The 11121-nt window shown below is 41.3% G+C and overlaps 1 pseudogene; it reads right to left on the minus strand.

The window, feature by feature from the left end:
- Positions 1 to 10561: 10561 nt before the first annotated feature.
- Positions 10562 to 11121, minus strand: LOC138835578 (lymphocyte antigen 96 pseudogene; annotated as a pseudogene).

Here is an 11121-nt window from a genome sequence, read left to right on the forward strand (position 1 = left end):
GGGAGGGAAAAGAAAGTATTTGAAGTCATTTGGACATCAGGGCTGAAATTAGATATGGTAGACTTAAGACTTTTTTCTTTTTCTTTGGTCGGTCATGGGGCTTGATCTCTGGACCTGGGCACTGTCCCTCAGCTCCTCAGCTCAAGGCCAGCACTCTACCACTTGAGCCACAGCGCCACTTCCGGTTTTCTAGTGGTTTATTGGAGATAGGAGTCTCACGGTCTTTCCTGCCTGGGCTGGCTTTGAACTGAGATCCTCAGATCTCAGCCTCCTGAGTAGCTAGGATTACAGGCTTGAGCCACCAGCCCCCAGCACTTCTGGCTTTTTCTTGGTGGTTTATTGAAGATAAGAGTCTCATGAACTTTTCCTGAACTTTCCTGGCTTGAATTCTAGTCCCTTAGCTCTTCAGCTCAAGGCTAGTGCTCTACCACTAGAGCCACAGCACCACTTCAGATTTTCTGAGTGGTTTATTGGAGATAAGAGTCTGGCAGACTTTCCTGACCAGGCTGTCTGTGAACTACAATCCTCAGATCTCAGCCTTCTGAATAACTAGGATTAGAGGTGTGAGCCACCAGCGTCCAGCTTGGAATGTACTTTCTAGAAGACCAATATATTCTAAGCACTTGACATGGTATCGCCGTATAATTGCATACACTCAGTCACCCATGTAACAAGCACACTTAATACCATCTTTGTGCCAAGCCCTTGGGTCACTATGGACACAAAAGTGAATTGAGTAGAAATCTGTGCTCAAAAATCTTTTCTCCAGGCTGGAAATGTGGCTTAGTGGTAGAGTTCTTGCCTAGAATGCATGAGCCCTGTGTTTGATTCCTCAGTACTACATAAACAGAAAAAGCTGGAAGTGGTAATGTGGCTCAAGTGGTAGAGTACTAGCCTTAAGCAAAAGAAGCTCAGGGACAGTGCCCAGGCCCTGAGTTCAAGCCCTAGGATTGGCAAAAAAAAATTTTAAGTGAAAAAAACTTTTCTCTTACCCAAATGATCACAAACAAGGCCATACTAAACCTACCAGCACAACTATGTTTATCGCAGCATTATTCACCATAGCTAAGATATGGAACCAACCCAGATGCCCCTCAGTAGATGAATGGATCAAGAAAATGTGAGATATATATATATATATATATATATATATATATATATATATAGAGAGAGAGAGAGAGAGAGAGAGAGAGAGAGAGAGAGAGAGAGGGAGAGGGAGAGAGATGTGTATATACATGTGAATACATATATAGATATGTGTATACACACACACACATACACACAATGGAATTCTATGACTCCATCAAAAAGAATGACATCGCCCCATTTGTTAGGAAATGGAAAGACTTGGAAAAAATCATATTATGTGAAGTAAGCCAGGCCCAAAGAAACAGGTCCCATGGTTTCCCTTATCTGCAATAACTACTATATGTCAAGGACAAGCAGAAGAGATCAAAAACTATGAACATATGACCATATAACCTGATGCTAAGCAAAATGAACCCCAAGATAAGACACAAAAGATTTGATCTTTGTTGCTGTTCTTTTTAATGTACTTATAATGTACCATGTGATTTTTTTTTGTTTCTTTGTATGTTCTTCCCCCATGGTACAACTCCTGTTGTCACTGTATTTGATTCCAGTGTCCTGCATCTTGTATATACTTTTTTCTAATTTGGGGAGAGGAAGGGAAATAACAAAATGCTGACATAAGGATACAGGAGGACCCATTGTAACAATGTGTACAAGACACTATGTTGAAAATGAACTTTACAACTTGGCAGGGTTGGGGGGAGAGTTGGAATTGGGGAAGTGGGAGGAAAGGGATGGTAGGGGAAAAATTAAGGAATGGGTTACAATGCTTGATAGGAAATGGACTCATTACCTTGCTCATGTACCTGTAACCCCTCTGTACAGTATCTTTACAATAAAAAATATATACTAAGAAAAAAATCTTTTCTTATTTAACAAGCAGGGGCAATAGTTCCTGGAGTGACCCACATATTTAAAAACCTGCCAAGAGTTTTTCTCTATCACCTCTTGCCATGACTTTTCACAAAGACACAGAATCAAGTGATTGCTGGTCAAGGAACAAAGGCAAAATTGTCTTGTTGCCCTGTGGATTCAGATGGGCACTGATAACTCCATGAAGAGACACTGAAGGATCATTCTGAATTGAAATGGAATTGCCCTTGGAATGGCATTTGCCATTTCAGGTCACTGTCTTCTTACTCTATTCCAGGTTCCTGTCAGCACTATTAGGAGTTGGAAATGTTTTATTGAAAATCTGATAATTCTAGTTCTTTGGGTTGGTTCAATAATCATGTGAAACCTTTCGAAAACAAAATCTGGGTTGGATAAAGATTATCTTTCTAAAATTTATTTTCTGAAAGCTTTAATCTTGTAAGATATTATTGATAAGGTGTTAAGGCTTGTGGATAAACTAATTTCACTCTTTTCTGGTCTTGATTGTATTGTGTTCACTGGATAATTTAAGGTACATCATTTAATTTTGTGTGTGTGTGTGTGTGTCAGTTGTGGGACTTGAACTTTGGACCTGGGTGCTGTCCCTCAGCTCTTCAGTTCAAGGCCAGTGCTCTATCACTTGAGCCACAGCACTACTTCTGGTTTTCTGGTGGGTAATTGGAGATAAAAGAGTCTCATGGACTGGGCTGGCTTTGAACCACAATCCTCATAACTCAGCCTCCTGCGCAGCTAGGATTACAGGTGTGAGCCACCAGCGCCTGGCCACAACATTTAATTTGAAGACCTTATCTTTTCCTCCAATGAAAAATAATAAAATCCATTCCTGTTATCTTAGTAGATAGCATTTACTAGTGAACAAGAAAGATTAAAAGGACTAGAAGACTTCAAATAACAGGAATACTATCATATTTTTTTTAAAAAACACATGATTTGGAGATTGCAATTACATGATTCTGGTCTGACTTAATCCTGGAATGTTTCAGCAATATCACTTCCACGCTGTGATTCTTTATCAGCCATGTCAGAACAACTCAACAGCTCTAAGAAAGGAGCACTAACACATAGTCACAGGATGTAGGTATACATGTCTATAATCCTAGCATTTGGAAAGCAGAAGCAGGAAGATCTCAGTTCAATTCTAGCCTAAGTTAAATAACCAAGTGTATAACATTAAAAAAAAAAAAAAACAAAGACAAAAGGACTGGGGGCGATGGTGGCTCATACTTATAATTCTAGCTATTCAGGAGGCTGAGATCTGGATAGCAGTTTGAAGCCAGCACAGACAGGAAGTCTCTGTGACTCTTATCTCAAATAAATAACTCAGAAAAAAGCTGAAAGTGGTGCTATGGCTCAAGTGGTAGAGTGCTAGCCTTGAGCTAAAAGGAGCTCAGGGTCAGTGTCCAGGCCCAGAGTTCAAGCCCCAGGACCAACAATAAATAAATAAATAGAAATGAAATTTCTGCTGTTGTAGTTTGTGGTATTAGGGGATTAAACCTAGGTCCTAGTGCTTGTGTAGTTTGAGTGATGCCACTGAGCTGTATGTCTAGCCTTAGGAGTGTGTGTGTGTGTGTGTGTGTGTGTGTGTGTGTGTGTGTGTGTGTGTGTGTGTGTGTGTGTGTGCCGGCACTGTGGCTTGAACTCAGGGTCTGTGTGCTGTCTCTTAGCTTTTTCACCCAAGGTTGGCACTTGAACACTTGCATTATTACCTTATTTCCAGCTTGGTTGTTGTTGTTTTTATTTTTTGTTTGTTTATTTGCCAGTCCTGGGGCTTGAACTCAGGACCTGAGCATTGTCCCTGAGCTTCTTTTTGCTCAAGGCTAACACTCTACCACTTGAGCCACATTGCCACATCTGGCCTTTTCTGTTTATATAGGGCTAAGGAATCAAAACCAGGGCTTCATGCATGCTAGGCAAGCACTCTGCTGCTAAGCCATATTCCCAGCCCCATCACTTCACTTCCAGCTTTTTTCTGGTTAATTAGAGATAAATCTCATAGACTTACCTGCCCAAACTGGCTTCAAACCATGATCCTCAGATCAGAGCCTTCTGAGTAGCTAGGATTACTGTATAGTCATGTGCTACTCGCACCTGATTAACTCTAGGACTTTTTTTTAGGTCTGGTTGTGGGGCCTGAACTCTGGGCCTGGGCGCTGTCCCTCAGCTCTTCAGCTCAAGGCCAGCGCTCTACCACTTGAGCCACAGCGCCATTTCCAGCTTTTTTCTTTTTGCTTATGTGGTGCTGAGGAATCGAACCCAGGGCCTCATACATGCAAGGCAAGCGCTCTACCACTGAGCCACCTTCCCAGCCCACCCTAGGACTTTTTTAAGAGCTAAGAAATCTATTCCTAAAAGATGTCCAGCTTTTTCATGGCTCATTTGGTTATGTCTGAATCACAGATGTAACCCTGGCCATGTCAAGGGAAATAAAAACAGCCCTAATTAATTTAGTTCATTGACTACCCTTCTAAAATGCATTAGATATTGGGGTTCTGTGGTCCTGGGGAAAGGTAGAAATTACTTTAAGGTAGAATACAAATATTGAAGGGTATGGATAATTGGCGTAGGCCATTCCAGATGGAAGTGGGCTGCTTGAAGGGTAATTAGGCCTGTGGCTACTATAGTTTGTCAACTTCTCTTTCACTGTCTATCTTGCCATTTGCTGCCACCTGGTGCAGGGATATTTCTTTTTGCTACTACCATGGACCAGCCTCAATTCTTTTCTTGTTATATAGGCCTGCTTTTTCTTTCTTACTTCCTTTTTTTCTTTTTTCTTGTTTTTGTTGTCACAAGGCGTAAACTGGTTTCTATCCCTGAGCCACTGTGCCACTTCCAGTTTTCTGGTAGTTAATTGGAGATAAGAGTCTCATGGTCTTTCCTGCCCAGGCTGGCTTCGAAACTCAATCCTCAGATCCCAGCCTCCTGAATAGCAGAATTACTTACAAGCCACCAGCACCTGATAAGTAATTACTCCAAAAAATAGGAGTAAAGCTGGGTAGTACCAGTGGCTCATGCCTATAATCTTAGCTTCTCAGGATGCTGAAACCTGGAGGATTTAAGATTCAAAGCCAAGCTGGGCGCCAGTGGCTCATGCCTGTAATCCTAGCTACTAAGAAGGCTGAGATCTGAGGATCATGGTTCAAAGCTAGCCTGGGCAGCAAAGTCTGTGAAACTCATCTCCAATAACCACCAGAAAATGGGAAGTGGTGCTGTGGCTCAAGTGGTAGAGCACTCACCTTGAGCTGAAGAGCTGAGGGACAGCGCCCAAGCCCAGAGTCCAAGCCCCACAATGGACAGAAAAAAAAATTAAATAATGTACCTTAAATTATCCAGTGAACACAATACAATCAAGACCATAAAAAAATTCAAAGCCGGCCCAGGCAGAAAAATCTGCTTGCAAAAAATATCTGCAAGTCTGTTATCTCCAATTAACCAGCAAAATGTTAGAATGAAGACTGACTCAAGTGGTAGAACTCCAGCTGTGAGCAGAAAGCCTAGTGAGAATGGAAGGTGCACGCACACACACACCCACACCCACAAACACACACACATATACACACACATGAAAAAGAATAAGTAGACCTGAGAACAGTCTCTTTGGCATATTCCTCAACCCCCATGTCCCCATGTCTTTGTATGTGTTGGTGTGTGTGTGTGTGTGTGTGTTTGTGTGTGTGTGTGTGTGTGTGTTTGTGTGTGTGTGTGTGTGTGTGTGTGTATGTGTGAGTCCTGGGACTTGAACTCAGGGCCTGAGTGTTATTATTTTTTTTTTTCTTTTGTCGGTTGTGGGGCTTAAACTCTGGGCCTGGGCGCTGTCCTTCAGCTCTTCAGCTCAAGGCAAGCACTCTATCACTTGAGCCACAGCACCATTTCAGGTTTTCTGATAGTTTATTGGAGATAAGAGTCTCACGGACTTTCCTGCCCGGGCTGGCTTTGAATTTGCGATCCTCAGATTTCAGCCTCCTGAGTAGCTAGGATTATAAGCATTAGCCACCGGCACCCAACTTCTTAGTGCTATTCTTGAGGGTTTTTGCTCAAGGCTAGCACTCTACCACTTGAACCACAACCTCACTTCTGGCTTTTAGTGGTTATGGAGATAAGAGTCTACAGATTTTCCTATCAGTTCTGTCTTTGAATTACAATCCTCAAACCTCAGCCTCCAGAGACGCTAGGATCACAGTTGTGTGTCACTGGTCCTTGGCAGTCATAGTCCTCTTGAGCAAACTCAAGTGGCAGGACTGACTGACATGCTCTTAGCTTCTCATTGCCCTGTCTTCTATTTCTGTTTTTTAGAACCCTGTCTTCTTTTCAGGCTGACATTGTCAGTATGTTACATTTTAGCCCTTTCCTAAAAATAACAGTGCTTTATCTGAGTGTCAGTGGCTCACACATGTAAGCCTAGTTACTCAAGCTGAGACCAAAGAATCGTGGATCCAAGCTAGCCTGGTCAGGAAAGTCTGTGAGACTTTTGTCTCCAATTACCAAAAAACTGGAAGTAGCTCAAATGGTAGCGTGCTAGCCTTAGGCACAAAAGCTCAGAATAGCACCCAGGCCCTGGGTTCAAGCCCCAGGATCAGCACAAAAATAAAAAAGTGTTTTATTTTTGAAGAAAGTAATATATACACACAGTAAAAATACAAATATTTAGGTATAAAATTTAGAAATCTATGATTCTCTCCCTCATGCTATCCTGACCTTTCCCTGTCTTCCTGTTCTAAAAGGTGCCACTGTTAATACTTGGGTATCGGTGATGCTTCATTTGATGTGTCAGATTGGTTAGGGCAAGTCATCTGGGCAAATGGTGTAGATGTTGATGGGCAGGCATTTTTTTAGATATGAGAATTGTTTGTAATCAATAACTTTGAGTAGAAAAGATTATCATCATAATAAGGTAAGAATGAAATAAGAATCTCATAGACTTTCCAGCCTTGGTTGATTTCAAACTGTGATCCTCAGATCTCAGTCTCTTGAGTAGCTAGTATTACAGGCCTGAGCCACCAGCATCTGGTTTGTAGTGACTCATAATACCTAGCAGAAGTCACCTTTAGAGGCATCTGAGACCTCCAAAGGGCAGCTGTTCCAGATGTGTAGTAGTGAAGATCAGTAGAAGAGCTTCCTACCGAGCCATAGAAGCCATTGAGCCGAAGTGCCATAACAGGCTTCTAGGACTCTAACTGTGGGGGCATGGCAATTTTCTGTGGATCTGACACCCCCACCAAGGAAGAATTACGTATAGCCTGAGGCTAGGGCTGCAGGAACTCTTGAATTGGGAGGCCTGTGAAATTCTTGTTGTCTAGAGCCTGCCTTCTGGCTATACATGCTTATTGCTAATGGAAACTGAGCCCTCAAATAAGAATGATTTCTATAGCCTTCCTGCAGAGAAAGAGAGAGGGAGCCTAGGGAGAGGGAGAATGGGAGAAGGGGAGAAAAAGAGAAGAGATAAAAGAGAGGAGGGAGAGAACAATAAAATTATTTTGTTTTGTTGTACTGGAGATTGAATCTGGGAACTTCTACTTGCTTGGCAAATATTCTAACACTTGAGCCATACCCCTAGTCTTTACACTCAGGACTGTGGTCTAGCTATCACACCCAGATTTTATTGCTTGATTTTTTTTTTTTTTTTTTTAATGTTTGGCCTGGGTTGGCCTTGAACTTTGATCCTTCCAATCTCCCTAATACCCACCTCCTGAATAGCTAGGATTACAGATAAAAGCAATGGCTAGTTTATTTATTTATTTATTTTGCCAGTCCTGGGGCTTGAACTCAGGGCCTGGGTACTGTTCCTGAGCTTCTTTTGCTCAAGACTAGCACTCTATCACTTGAGCTGTAGCACTACTTCTGGCTTTTTCTGTGTATGTGGTACTGAGGCTTCATGCATGCTACACAAGCATTCTACCACTAAATTAGCTTCCCAGTCCCTAGTTTAATTTTTTTTTTTTTTTGTCAGTCATGGGGCTTGAACCTGTCGGCCTGGGTGCTGTCCCTCAGCTCTTCAGCTCAAGGCGAGCGCTCTACCACTTGAGCCACAGCGCCAGTTCTGGTTTTCTGGTGGTTTATTGGAGATAGGAGTCTCACAGTCTTTCCTGCCAGGGCTGGCTTTGAACTGCGATCCACAGATCTCAGCCTCTTGAGTAGCTAGGATTACAGGTGTGAGCTACCAGCGCTCCGCCTCGTAGTTTAATTTTTATTACTTATTTTGAAATGCTATATAAATTCTCAGGAAGCTCAAAAATAGTACAGAGAAGACTTTAAGTTTTTGACTATATATATGCAAATATAATATATAATATATAATTGACTATATAACCTAATACACACATATGTGCAATTAAAGTTCTGCTGGGTTCTAGAATAATCACTGAAACAACCAGTAATGTATCCCATACATTTGAAAGATGTGAAACAGTTCCTGTGGAACTGCCCTTTCAGATAACAGGTATGTTCTGAATATTTCTGTAGTTAATGTCAGTGGACTATCAGCTCCAAGCAAATTACTTGTAAATATATTACTATTGTTGTTACTCTATAATATTTTCCCCTTTTTAAACACTTTTTTTTCCTTTTTAAACACTTTGACATACTCTGTTTCCTCTTAAGTTTAAAAAATTAAACCTACTTTTGGATATATGACTATTATAGTCTGAAAAATCTGTTGAAATTAAAGACTAGATTCTTCTACTAGAAATTTCTGGCCAGCTTCAGAGAACATCTGTATCTGTGGAGATTTCAAAGTCCAGGGTTTATAACCTCCAATTCTGATAACTATTCATTTGTCTACTCAACAAATACCTGTGAAAGACAACCTTTGAGATAGGTTGTTTACATCAGGAAGCCTGTTAGGTTTTGAGTAAGAAAAATGATATTCTATATGTCTGAAAAAACTAAGGACACTGAAGTTTAAAATGGAAATGAAGTAAGCCAGACCCAAAGAAACAAACTCCATGGTTTCCTTCATTTGTAACAATTAGTATATGTCTATGATAGTCCTTGCAGAGGATTACAATAGCTCACTAGCTATATATATATGATCATATAAAATGATGCCAATCAAAATGAACTCCAAGATACTGATACAGAGGGTTTTTTGTTATTGTTGATGATGTTCTTGTTTTTAATGTACTATATGAAGTTCTTTCTTTTGTCTTCTTTTTCTTTTTCCTTTGGTTTATCCCCTGTAGTCACCATTTTTGATTCTGGTACCCAGTCTCTTGAATATACGTTTAGCTGATTTGGGGAGGGAAGGAGAATAACAAAATGGTGAAGCCAGGACAAAGGGTAAACCAATGTACCTTCGATACTCACAAGACACTAGGTTGGAAATGAACTGTACACCTAGGTGGGGAGAGGGAGTGAGAGGGAGGGATAGTAGAAGAAAAACAAGGGAGGGGGTAACAATGTTCGACCAGAAATGTACTCACTAACTTACTTATGTAACTGTTACCCTTCTGTACATCACCTTTTGTGGAGCACATGGGCAGCAAAGATGGCGCTGGGAGGGGGTTGAGTGGGCAGAGCCTAATTTACTGAAGAGCACATGGCCAGCCAATATGGCTCTGGGAGAGAGTAGAGTGGGCAGACCCAATTGATCTTCTGATCAGTACCTAACCAGCCCGTGAAGGCTCAGGTGAATGATAGGGTATGACCTTGACAGTGATTGGTTCCTCTTCCTCCCTTACCATACCACCCACCCTTTTTGTCTTTAAAAGGGGCTGCTCTCTGTTAATAAACGAGTTTTTCTGCCTGCTGGATTTGGCTCCCCGCTGTGTCTGATTGTCTCCTGGGCTGAGGGAGGCTAGGGAACGGGCGAGCGCCGCACTTACCTTTCCTCGGACCCCATCCGTCTTTTGTGGGACGGACGAAGACCCAACAACCTTTATAACAAAATGAAATTAAAATTAAAAATATAAAAAGGATACTCACCTTTAATGGGCTGGGAAGGTGGCTCAGTGGTAGAGCGCTTGCCTTGCATGCATGAGGCCCTGGGTTCGATTCCTCAGCACCACATAAGCAAAAAAGAAAAAAAGCCGGAAGGGCGCTGTGGCTCAAGTGGTAGAGCGCTAGCCTTGAGCTGAAGAGCTGAGGGACAGCGCCCAGGCTCAAAGTTCAGGCCCCATGACTGGACTCCCCCCCAAAAAAAACCAAAAACAAAAGGATACTCACCTTTATATGGGAAAGGGCCATTAAAATAGTCAGGAAAACAACAATGCTTGATAAGAAATGTACTCATTACCTTGCGCATGTAATTGTAACCCCTATGTACAGTATTTTCACAATAAAAAAAAGAAAAAAGGAAACTGGACACTGGTGACTTATACCAATTACTAGCTACTTACAAAGCTGAGATATGAAGATCATTATTTAAAGCCAGTGAGAGAGGGAAATCTGAGAGCCTCAGCTCTAGTTAACTAGCAAAAAGCTGTGGAACTGGAGGCTTAAGTGGTAGGATGCCACTTAACTGGCTCAAGTAGTAGGGTACCACTCAGGAAGGGTAAAAATAGAGTGAGAGGCTTTGAATTCTAAACTGAGTACCAGAATAAAAAAATAAAGGTCAGGAGGAGGATTCTTTTTTTTTTTTTTTTTTTTTTTAGCTCAATTTATTTTTATTATGACGATGTATGATGGTAAAATTCAAACAAAAAAGCTTTTCTTCAGGATCCCCAGCAATGGCTTCTACAACACATTTGTACTGACCCTTAGGAAATTGTATTCCCTTGAAGGAAAATGGCACAGATGTATTCACTGTCTCTCCTTTCAGAGCTCTGCAAAACGAATACTCATCATCAGATCCTCTACAAATAACTTCGGTACATTTGGGCAATTCCATGGAGTTGACAGATAAATAGATATTGAGATACAACTTTTTTAAGTCTCTCCTTGGAATATAGAAAATATGTATAAGACCTTTGGTTCCTTTCAGTGTTACACAAGGCTCGGTACTAAGTGAAATAGGGTATTTCATGTTATCGCAGTAGGTATATGAAAGAGTTGCATCAGAGGAATTGCAGGCCCAGGGTTGCGCCTCAGATTCAATAAAAATGAAAGAAAACAGAGTAGAGAAAAACACAAATGGTAACATGTTTCTGTATCTCCAAAAGTTGAAACATTGGAGAAGGATCAGAAACTACTCATCAGCCTTTC

This window comes from Dipodomys merriami, unplaced genomic scaffold (genome assembly GCF_024711535.1).
Source record: "Dipodomys merriami isolate MVZ:Mamm:240054 unplaced genomic scaffold, mDipMer1.0.p SCAF_24, whole genome shotgun sequence".
In the NCBI taxonomy this organism is placed as follows: Eukaryota; Metazoa; Chordata; class Mammalia; order Rodentia; family Heteromyidae; genus Dipodomys; species Dipodomys merriami.